This window comes from Vombatus ursinus, unplaced genomic scaffold (genome assembly GCF_900497805.2).
Source record: "Vombatus ursinus unplaced genomic scaffold, bare-nosed wombat genome assembly UNPS02014822.1, whole genome shotgun sequence".
Classification (NCBI taxonomy): Eukaryota; Metazoa; Chordata; class Mammalia; order Diprotodontia; family Vombatidae; genus Vombatus; species Vombatus ursinus.
The window spans coordinates 718,264-730,024 of NW_020954600.1; positions in this window are offsets into that span (position 1 = coordinate 718,264).

Sequence of the window (11,761 nt, forward strand, 5' to 3'; positions counted from 1 at the left end):
CCTCTTCGCTCTGCTGGGCAGCAGCCTCTCTGGCCAGCTCCCCTGGGGGAGGAGGAGGACGGGGCCTGGGGGGAGGGGTGTCTCCAGCCCAGTGCCCCTGCAACCCTGGGAGGCCAGGAGGCAGAGATGAGGGTTGTGGTAGCTGACGGAAGCTGCTGCTGGAGATAAGGACCCTGGTCTGCCCTGCGGTGAGACAGTGTGGGGATGGGCTCTGGGTCCACCCTCCCCACTCCACTACATCCCTCCTCTCAGTCCCCCCTTTACATATATCACCTCCTCCCCATACAGGTCCCCTGGGAACCTCTAGATGTAGCCCCCTATTCATTTTTTTTGTTAATAGCATTTTATTTTTTCCAATTACATGCAAAGATAGTTTTCAATATTCATTTTTATAAGATTATGAGTTCCAAATTTTTTCTCCCTCCCTCCTCCCCCCCCTCCAAGATGGCAAGCAATCTGACACAGGCTTTACATGTGTAATCATGTAAACATATTTCCACATTAGTCACGTTGTGAAAGAAGAAACAGAACGAAAGGGAAAACCACGAAAAACAAAAAAGAGAAAATAGTATGTTTTGATCTGCACTCAGACTCCATAATTCTTTCTCTGGATGTGGATAGCGTTTTCCATCATGAGCCTTTTGGAGTTGTCTTAGATCATTGCATTGCTGAGAAGAGCTAAGTCAATCATAGTTGATCATCGCACAATGTGGCTGTGACTGTGTGCAACGTTCTCCTTTTTCTGCTCACTTCACTCAGCATCAGTTCATGTAAATTTTTCCAGGTTTTTCTGAAGTCTGCCTATTTATCATTTTCTCATAGCATGACAATATGCCATTACGTTCATATACCACAACTTGTTCAGCCATTCCCCAATTGATGGACATCCTCTCAATTTCCAATTCTTGGCTACCACAAAAAGAGCTGCTATAAATATTTTTGTACACGTGGGTCCTTTTACACACCTAGAAGTAGTATTGCTGGGTCAAAGGGTATGCACAATTTTATAGCCTTTTGGGCATAGTTCCAAATTGCTCTCCAGAATGGTTGAATCAGTTCACAACTCTACCAACAACGCATTATTAGTATGCCAATTTTCCCACATCTTCTTCAACATTTATCATTTTCCTTTTCTGTCATATTAGCCAATGTGATAGGTATGAGGTGGTAACTCAGAATTGTTTTAATTTTCATTTCTCTAATCAATAGTGAGTTAGAACATTTTTTTTTCACATGACTATAGATAGTTTTAGCTTCTTCATCTGAAAACTGCCTGTTCATATCCTTTGATGATGTATCAATTGGGGAATGACCTATATTCTTAGAAATTTGACTCAGTTCTCTACATATTTGAGAAATGAGGCTTTTATTAGAAACACTTGCTGTAAAAATTGTTTCCCAGCTTTCTGCCTTCCTTCTAATCTTGGTTGTGTTGGTTTTGTGCAAAAACTTTTTAATGTAATGTAATCGAAATTATCCATTTTGCATTTCATTATGTTCTCTATCTCTTGTTTGGTCATAAACTCTTTCATTCTCCATAAATCTGACAGGTAAACTCTTCCTTGCTCTCCTAATTTGCTTATGGTATCACCCTTTATGTCTAAATCATGCATCCATTTTGACCTCATCTTGGTATATATATTTATGGTGTGAGATGTTGGTCTATGCCTAGTTTCTGCCATACTATTTTCCAGTTTTCCCAGGAGTTTTTGTCAGACAGTGAGTTCTTATCCCAGAAGCTGGGGTCTTTGGGTTATCAGACTGTAGATTATTATAATCATTTCCTACCATGTCTTGTGTATCTAACCTATTCCACTGATCCACCACTTGATTTCTTAGCCAGTACCAAATAGATTTGATGATTGATATTTTACAGTATAGTTCTAGACCTGATATGGCTAAGCTACCTTCCTTTGCATTTTTTTCATTAATTTCCTTGATATTCTTCATTTTTTATTTTTGCAGATGAATTTTGTCATTTTTTTAGCTCTATAAAATAATTTTTGGTAGTTTGATTGGTATGTCACTAAGTAAATTAATTTAGATAGAATCATCATTTTTATTATATTAGCTCTGCCAGCCATGAGCAATTGATATTTTTCCAATTGTTTAGATCTGACTTTGTGTGAAAAGTGTTTTGTAATTGTGTTCATATAGTTCCTGGGATTGTCTTGGCAGGTGGACTCCCAAATATTTTAGATTGTCTACAGTTATTTTAAATGGAATGTCTCTTCCTACCTTTTGCTGCTGGGCTTTGTTGGTAATATATAGAAATGCCAATGATTTAGGTGGGTTTGGTTTATATCCTGCCACTTTGCTAAAGTTGTTAATTATTTCAAGTAGTTTTTTAGTTGATTCTCTAGGATTCTCTAAGTGTACCATCATATCATCTGTAAAGAGTGATAGTTTTGTTTCCTCATTGCCTATTCTAATTCCTTAAATTTTTTTTTCTTCTCTCATTGCTATAGTTAGCATTTCCAGTAAAATGTTGAATAATAGTGGTGCTAATGGGCATCCTTGTTTCTTCCTTGATCTTATTGGAAAGGCTTCTAGCTTATCCCCTTTACAGATAATGCTTGCTGATGATTTTAGGTAGATACTACTTATCATTTTAAGGAAAGCTCCATTTATTTCTATGCTCTCTAGTGTTTTTTAATAGGAATGGGTGTTGTATTTTGTCAAAAGCTTTCTCTGCATCTATGGAGATAATCACATGATTACTGTTAGTTTTGTTACTGATATGGTCAATTATGCTGATAGTTTTCCTGATATTGAACCAGTCCCGCATTCCTGGTATAAATCCCACATGATTATAGTGTATTATCCTTGTGATAAATTGCTGTAATCTCTTTGCTAATATTCTATTTAAAAATTTTGCATCAATATTCATTAGGAAAATTGGTCTATAATTTTTTCCCTCTGTTTTGGCTCTTCCTGGTTTAGGTATCTGCACCATATTTGTGTCACAAAAAGAATTTGATAGGACTCCTTCTTCACCTATTTTTCCAAATAGTTTGTAGAGTATTGGAATTAATTGTTCTTTAAATGTTTGGTAGAATTCACTTGTAAATCCATCTGGCCCTGGAGATTTTTTCTTAGGGAGTTCATTGATGGCTTCTTCTATTTCTTTTTCTAAAACGTGTAGTCCCCTATTCTTTCAAGCAACTGACATTAATTGAAACCCTTGCTAGACTAGGGGTGGGGGAACACAGAAGGATGACATTTAGTCCCCATTGTCTAGTGGGGGAGACTGCAGTCGGGTCCATGAAGCAATGCTAATAGCAACATGGGCTTTTGAACAAGATCAGCTGGCCCAAAGCATCCTTTTTATAGGAAACTAAGACCCAGGTTGGTTGGCACATGCCCAAGATCATCCAGCTCAGTGGGGCCAAGCCAGGACTGTGCCCAGGTTTCTGGTTCTTCAGCACCCGTTCTACTGCCCGGTAGCTGCCCGTGAGAACTCTGGGAAAGCCTCCAGTGAAAGAGGGACCCAAGGGCAGTAGATGATGGTGCTCCAAGGGTGGCCCAGAATTCAGAAGAAGGATTGAGGCAGACTTCCTGGGCCCCCCATTCTCATGCACAGCCACTTTCCTAGGGAGCAGCAAAGGGGGAGGAGAGGAAGGCCAAGGGACTCCCTGGAAACTGGGCTTCATTGCATTTTTGCAGGCTGCAGGGATGCTCAAAGACGGTGGTGTAATCTTAGGGTGTGGCTGGTAGTCACCGAATAATTATAATAGCTGATATTTATATAGTTCCTACTATGTACCAAATGCTTTACAATTATTATCTCATTTGATCCTCACAACAACCCTGGGAGGGAGGTGCTATTATCCTCATTTTACAGATGAGGAAACTGAGGCAAACAGAGGTGATATACAGTGTCACACTGTAGTAAGTATCTGATGCTGGATTTGAACTCATCTTCCTAGTCCTGGCCCATGACTCTACATGCTTCCCCCAATAGCTGCCTGATCACAGAAATTACTCTTATTTATATAAATGGAGAAACCGAGCGCAGAGATGTGCAGTACTTGCTCAAGATCATAGGTCCTGAGTTGAGGAGTCTAGATTTGAACCCAAGCCCTCTGATTTTAAGACCAATGTGGCATAATTCAAATTTTCTTTCCAGAATGACTGGACCAGTCCCTAGTTCCACCAAGAGCGAATTAATGGGCCTGTTTTCCCATAGCCCCTCCAGCATTTGTCATTTTCCTTCTTTGTCAACTTTGCCAATCTAATGGATATGAGATAGAATCTCAAAGTTGTTCTAATTATTATTGTTTAATAATAATTGCTCTAAATATCAGTGATTTCAAGCATTATTCCATATTAATAGCTTGGATTTCTTCATTTAAAAACTGCCTGTTTATATCTTTTGACCATTGATCATTTATCATAGCTTGCTGCTATTTAATGTTTTATCAATGAATTGAATGAGTTATAGACAAATCCAGCCTCAGAGGTTTCCTAGCTTTGTTATCCTGGGCAAGTCACTTAACCTCTGTCTGCCTCAGTTTCCTTATCTGAACAATGGGGATAATAATGGCACCTGTCTCCTGGGTTGTTGTAAGGCTATAACGAAATATTATTTATAAAGCTCTTTGCAATCTTTCCAGGGCTATATAAATGCAAGCTATTACTATTATTATTTGCAGATGAAGCAAAGCAAGAAAGAATAGGTAATCTGTTGAACACCAAGACTGAAGACCCAACAGATCTCAACAGGGCTAATGCCAGGAGCTGAAGTATTTCAGGTGAAATTCATCCAGCAGGAACGGAAAGCCTTGCCCTTGGGCTCCAAAAATCAAGGTCGCCAGTGGAAGATGATAGTAGTGTGGCTAGACAGTCATGCAGGTGAAAGAGATCTGGGTGTTTTCTGGGATGAGTTTGATGGGCCATCTGGCAGCTCTCCAAAACACTCATTTGAAACCAGCCTCCAATGAGGCACAGTGTTCTCACATTTACATAATGCTTTAAAATTTATGAAGTGATTTACTCATTTGATACAACAACCCTGTGAGATAGATGCTATTAATATCTCCATTTTACAGGTGAGGAAACTGAGACTTAGAGGTTAAGTGATTTTCCCAGAGTCATACGGTTAGCGTCTGAGGTAGTATTCGAATTCAAGTCTTCTTGACTCCAAGGTCCTCTAGCCACCACCCCACCTAGGGTGCTGATAGCTCCCCTTGGTCAGACACCATCTGGTGAATCATGTTTGTTTCTGGGCACTACATTTTAAGAATGAAATTGACAAACTGGAGAGCCCCCAGTGGAGGGTGACCTTCAAAACTATATTGCATGAGAATCAGGTGAAAGAACTAGGGATGTTTAACATGGAGAAGAGAAGACTTAGGGAAAAATGTGATCACTGTCTTCAAGCATTTGAAAGGCACTCATAAAAGGATAAGACTTGTTCTGCCTGGCTCCAGAGGAAAGAGCTAGGAGCAAGTGTCAAAGAAGCAGATTTTCGTCCCACATAAGGCAGAATGATTAGAATGGAGGGCTTTCCCAGAGTGCACTGGGTAGCCTTGAAAGGGAGTCAGTTCCCTCTTCACTGGAAGCATTCAAGGGAAGGCTAGGTGACTACTTTGGGGGGATGTTGCAGACAAGAGTTTCAGTCGGGGCAAGTTGGGTGAGGTCGTCTTTGAAGTCCCTTCTAACTCTGAGAGATAATTCCTTAAGCCTTTTATCAGCCAACTGGGCAGTACCTTACAAAGTCAAGAGTAGAGCCCTCCAAAGACTGGGAGTCAGGGGAGGTACCTGGCTAGGGCATGGGGAAAGAGTAGGGGCATGGAGGCAGGGAAGAGGATTGATGAGAGGGCTTCAAAGACAAATCGGGCCTACTTTAGTGTCTCACCTTGGGATAGAATCATGAAACAGAGTGTCAGAGCTGAAAGGGACCCTGAATATAGCATGTCAGAGCGCAAAGGGACTTTAGAACCCAGAATAAAATATTAGAGGGGTGTATGGGATATTCAGGGAAGACTAGTACCTCTGGTGTGAGGGCTTACTGAGCCCATTTCAGGGCTGCTTATCCACCTTTAGGGTCCACCTGATTTATCCAACTCTCTCCTGTGGCTCCAAGAAGCTTTGGCATGTGCAGTGGCCACACCTCGATAAAACCTCAGCAGATGGGCTAAACCAGGTTGAGGGTAACTGGCAGGCCTCCAACCTGTCTATGAGTTAGAGGGATGTCTACCCCAAGCATGTGAAGACTTCCCGTGCTGAAATGGGTGGATGAGAACAATTTGTTTCAAAAGCCATGAAGGCGGCTGAAGCAGGTGCTCTGGAGCACGTAGAGCTTGGTTGGACATGGAAGACGCCAAGGTCACCCAGTGCACGCCAACCGCTGCCAGTGGTCCTGACTTTTGTCTTGCCACCAGACTTTGATGACCCTAGAAGAGAGTGAAGCTAACAACTTTGTGCAGCTGTGTCTCACTTAAATCCAATTCACACACAAGTCAAGACGTCACCCCATGATGTCACTGGTCCTCTTAAAAACAAAGAACAAATAACAAAATATTGGAATTAGAAGAGACTGTAGAACATAGCATGCCATAGGCAGAGAATTCCTCAGAGGGCATATGAGTCAGAGGAGAAGGGACCCTTGGGACCATAAAGCTTTAGCCGTTCCTTATCCTTCTAATTCATAGAATTATATATCTTGAATTGGAAGGAACCTTAGAGGTCACCCTAATCCAACCCCCTCGCTTTACAGAGGAGGAAACCAAGACTCAAGGAAATTAAATGACTTGTCCAAGGTCATACATTGAGAGGCAAAGTCAGGATTCAAACCCAGACCCTTTATCTCCAAATCCACTGCACCATACTATCTCAACTCCTCATATGACAAATGGGGCGCTAAGGAAGGTCCAGAGGTAGCTTGCCCAGGCTTTCCCAGCTAGTTACCGCTATAGCGGTGACTAGCACCCGAGTCTTCTGACTCCCAAACCAGTGGATCTCACCACTGGACTCCAAAACTTGTGCTCCAGCCCAAGTATCAGTGGTCACCCTCAGGCCTGAACGCTGTATTCTGGCGACCCTCATCCTTCACACAGTCATTTATTTATCTGTAGTAAGTGTTATGTTCCGGCCAAAGTGTGAGGAGAAACCAGCTTGATGAAGTGGTAGAGAGGGCTGGCCCTGGGTTCAAGTACTGCGTCTGACACTGACGAGCCCAATTAGATCAAGGTCAAGTCCCTTAACCTCTCAGTGACCTATGCCACTCTCCCTAAATACTATAAGTTATAGACAAGTTTTTTATCTGTATCAGAGAATGGTGTTTCATAAGATCATGAATCACAGATTTAGGGCTGGAAGAGATCTTAGAGGTCACCAAATGTGACTCCCTCATTTTACAGATAAGGAAACTGAGGCATGGGAAGTATAATTGTAAATATTAGCTATCATTATTATCGTGGTTAGTGACTTGCCCAGGGTCACATGGCTATTAAGAATCTGAGGTTGGATTTTAACCCAAGTCTTCCTGACTCCCAGTCCGTGCCCAATCTGCTATGTTTGTTGTTGTTCAGTCGTGTCTGACTCTGGGACCCCATTTGGGGTTTTCTTTCTTTTTTTTTTTTTTGGTGAGGCAATCGGGGTTAAGTGATTTGCCCAAGGTAAAACAGCTAGTACGTGTCAAGTGTTTGGTCTGAGGCTGGATTTGAACTCAGGTCCTCATGACTTCAGGGTTGATGCTCTATCCACTGTGCCACCTAGCTGCCCCCAATTTGGGGTTTTCTTGGCAAAGATCCTGGAGTGGTTTGCCATTTCCTTCTCCAGCTCATTTTACAGATGAGGAAACTGAGGCAAACAGGGTGAAGTGACTTGCCCAGGGTCACACAGCTAATGAGTGTCTGAGGCTGGGATTTGATCTCCAGTCTTCCTGACTCTGAATCTGGCACTCTATCCACTGTGCCACCTAGCTGCCCTGCTATACTTCTGCCTTTTTATACCAAGAGCTCCCTACACAAGTCAGAGGTCTTCACAAAACAGAAAAAGACCGAGTGGCCAAAAAAGCCTTATGTGATGTTGGACCACATGAGAAGAAATGTGGTCTGGTGAAAATGGTGCTGTCAGTTGCACTATGCTTTGCCCTGGTCAGGGGCAGCTGAAGTATTATCTTCTATTCCAGATGCCCCATTTTAAAGATGATGTTTACAAGCTGGGGAGGGTCCAGAGGATGTCAACCAATATGGCAAAGAGTCTAGAAACCGTGTTATGTGGTAGAGCTGTAACAAGGAATCTTAGGGCCCTGGGGCAAATTTGGGCAGGATGACCAGGTAGGGTATAAGACCACATGAGGAGAGAGATCTGGGCTCCTGCCCCAAGATGGGAGACAGGGGCAGCACACTCCTGGGGGCGGAGACCCTCAGACACAATAGGGGCAGGAGGCCCTAGCACAAAGACCTCAATGACGGAACCCTGGGAGTGTTGCTGGCTCCAATCAGGCAACAGAGAGGTGACAGCCATACAATTTGGGGCCACTTTTGTCTTCTCGAAGATCATAGTGGAGGGAAAGTGTCCTCGCCCACATTGCAACTCCCTAGTTGCTGCGCCCTAGTTAAAGGTCTTTATGCAATACAACCACCCCTTCCACATCATGGGGGACACTGTGCCCCCAAGATCTGGAAAATCCACGTCGACCCTTCACCTTCATTTTCCTTTAGGAAACCATAAAGGACTTGGCCTTTTCTCCTACAATGCCAGCGTCTACTGGAATGCCTTTTTGTTTTTTTTTAAATATAACAATCCTGCATTTCTGAGTTTCTAAACTTTATCTGTGTCATCTGCGGCTTCCACAAAACTCTTAAAAAATTCCTATTTCATTTCTTATACCGACCCACGATATATGAAAACTGCGATGGGGACAGCCTCAATGTGGAAGAGATAGCTGTAAATAGTTAAAGGACCTGGGGATGTTTAACTTGAAAAAGAGAAGATTTGGGAGGTGGGTGGTGGGAGCGCAATAGTAGGGGGAGGGGGACAGAAGGGCAGTCACTAAGGTACAATATTTGAAGGACCGTCATATGCTTCACCTAAGACACTCAGTCTCCAGAATCTGACCCCTTGGTGGTCCTCCCTACCTGGCACGCTTTCCCTTCTTTCCACCTCCTAGCTTCCTGCATTCTCAGCTAAAACACCATCTTCTGTGAGAAAGCCCTCTCATGGCTGGTGCCTTCCTTCCCAGATTACCTCCAATATTTCCTTATGTATTTTGTTGGCACGTACCAGTAGGTGTGTTATCTTGCTGGTTCGACTGTAAGCTCCTTGAGGACAGGGGCTGTTTTTTGCCTTTTTTGGTAACTCTAGTACTTAGCCTGGTACATAGTAGGCCCTTGATAAATGTATTTGTTGACTGACTCTAGGATCCAACTTCTGGTACCTCTCTCCCAACACTTACTTGTATTTATTTTGGTTTTATTCTGAATATCCTTGTGCTCATACTTGCATCTCCCCCATTAGAATGTATACTCCCTGAAGGCAGGGACAGTCATCCTTGTCATTGTATGCCCAGCCTAGCACAGCATAGCAGAATTCCTGGCACTTACTACATGCCTGTTGATTGATCGATTGGAAGAGGGAGCCGATTTATTTTCTATAATGCCAGTGAAATGGGGAGGCAGTCCCATTTCTGGCCCATCTCTAAGGAAAAATTTTCCAAGAAATGAACACTGTCTAAAAATAGAACAGACTGTCTTGTGAGGCAATGACTTCTCTGTTGTTGGAAGTGTTCAGGCAGAGTGTGAATACTCTCATCGACATTGTGGAAGGCATGATGTGGAGGGAAGAACCCTAGATTTGGAGTTGGAGATTGGGAAGTGTAGTCGTTAAAATACTAGCTTTGTTACTCACTACCTGTGTGACCAAGGTACCTTAGTTTCCCTCTTAAGAGGGTTGAACCAAATGATTTCTGATGAATGGTCCCTACAACTGTAATCTCTGTGAATTCTCCCATGGATTCCTGCTTGGGGGTGGGAGATTGGGCTGAATAAGGTCAAAAATCTCTTCTCCTAGGATATCGTGGGATTTCTGAGGATCCTTGGGGATGGGATAGCTGATGGGAAGGAGAGGCTCCTTCCTCTCCCCACCTCCAGGTGGGGGTCTGTGGGCTGGTAGGGGGGAAGCCCCATGATGGGAGGAGAAAAGAACACAGCTGAGCTTCTCTAGTCTCCCACACTCAGACTCGATTTAGAGGTGCAAGGAAGGTGAGAGGGAGGAAGTGGTGAACGTGGGGAAAGAGAAGAAAGGGTCCCTGGGAACCTGAGGGCTTGACCCCAGACTGACCCTAGGGAGTCAGTTTAAACCATTTGTGAGCAGGGCCCTGCTCTGTCCCCAGGGGAAGAAGAGGAATTCAAGGTCCGTAGGACATGAGGTGGTAGATTTGAAGCTGGTGGGACTTCCGGGGTCATTGGGTCTAGCCCCCTCATTCTACAGATGATGAAATTGTGGCAGAGGAAGGAGGTGATTTGATCAAGGCCATGCAGGTGGTAAGAGGCAGCTAGGTGGTCCAGTGGATAGTGTTGGGTCTGGGATCAGGATGGACCCGAGTTCAAATTCCACCTCAGATCCCCACTAGCTGTCTGCCTCAGTTTCCTCAACCGTCAAACGGACATAATAACAGCATCCACCTCAAAGGGTTGTCGTGAGGATCAAATGTAAACTGTCCAGCCCTTCGTAAATCTTACAGCGCCATGTAGATGGCAGCCAGTCTTATTAAAGGGTAGACCTAGGATCTAAATCCTCCCTTCTGATCCCAGATCCATTCTTTTTCCCTCCTGGCTTCTCTTTGATCCAGGAAACTGCCTTAGTCCTTGTCTGTCACCAAAGGAACAATATTTTTTAAATGGATGTCCATGCCAGGGCCCTCCCACAGCCAGGCTCTCTCCACTTCAGGGAGGGACAAGCATTCAACCCAGTGGGTCGTATATTTAGAGCTGGAAGGTACCTTAGAGGTAGGCCTCGTTTTACAGTGTAAGGAGGGGTTATTTCATTCATTGAATTTGTATCCCCAGTGCCTAGCATAGTGCTTAACACATAGTGGGCATTTAAGAAACATTTTTTGGTTGGTTGGTGGTGGGCATGTCACTTAACTTTTCCCTGCCTCAGTTTCCCCATCTGTAAAATGAGGATTCCAGCCTCTGTGGCTGGTTCTCTTCCCTGACCACCACCCACACATGTATTATGGAATGTAAGCTCCTTGAGGGGAGGGGCTGGCTTGATTTTAAAATTTTTATCACCAGCTTTTCTTCTAGTGGCTTGTAGCACATAGTAGGCTCTTCAAACATGCTTGTTGATTGATTGATCATAGATTTAGAGCTGTAAGGGACCTGAGAGGCCATCTAGTCCAATCCTTCCATTTTACAGGTGAGGAGACTGAGGCCAAGGAAGTGAGCAGATTTGTCCCAAGTCTCCTCAGGAACCAGGGCCTGCTGGCCAAGGTCAGGGGGAGGGTGTGCACAGGACGTGTTTTTAAGGAGGATCTGCATTTGTGACTGTTTTACTCATCATATTCTTAAGTCTAGACCATGACAAAATGATCAGTCAAACCCTGATGGGTAGCAAGGGATGTTTTCTGAGGAGTCTCCTGTAAGAGCCGGCTCTGGGACACTTTCCCTGCCCAGGCAGCAAGTGGTAAAGCCAGGAGCTGAATCTGCTTTCCCTAACTTTAGCTCCAGGGTTCTATTTACTGCAGTGAAATGACTCTTTATGGAGGAAGGAAGGAGGGAGAGAGGAAAGGAAGGAAGGAAGGGAAGGA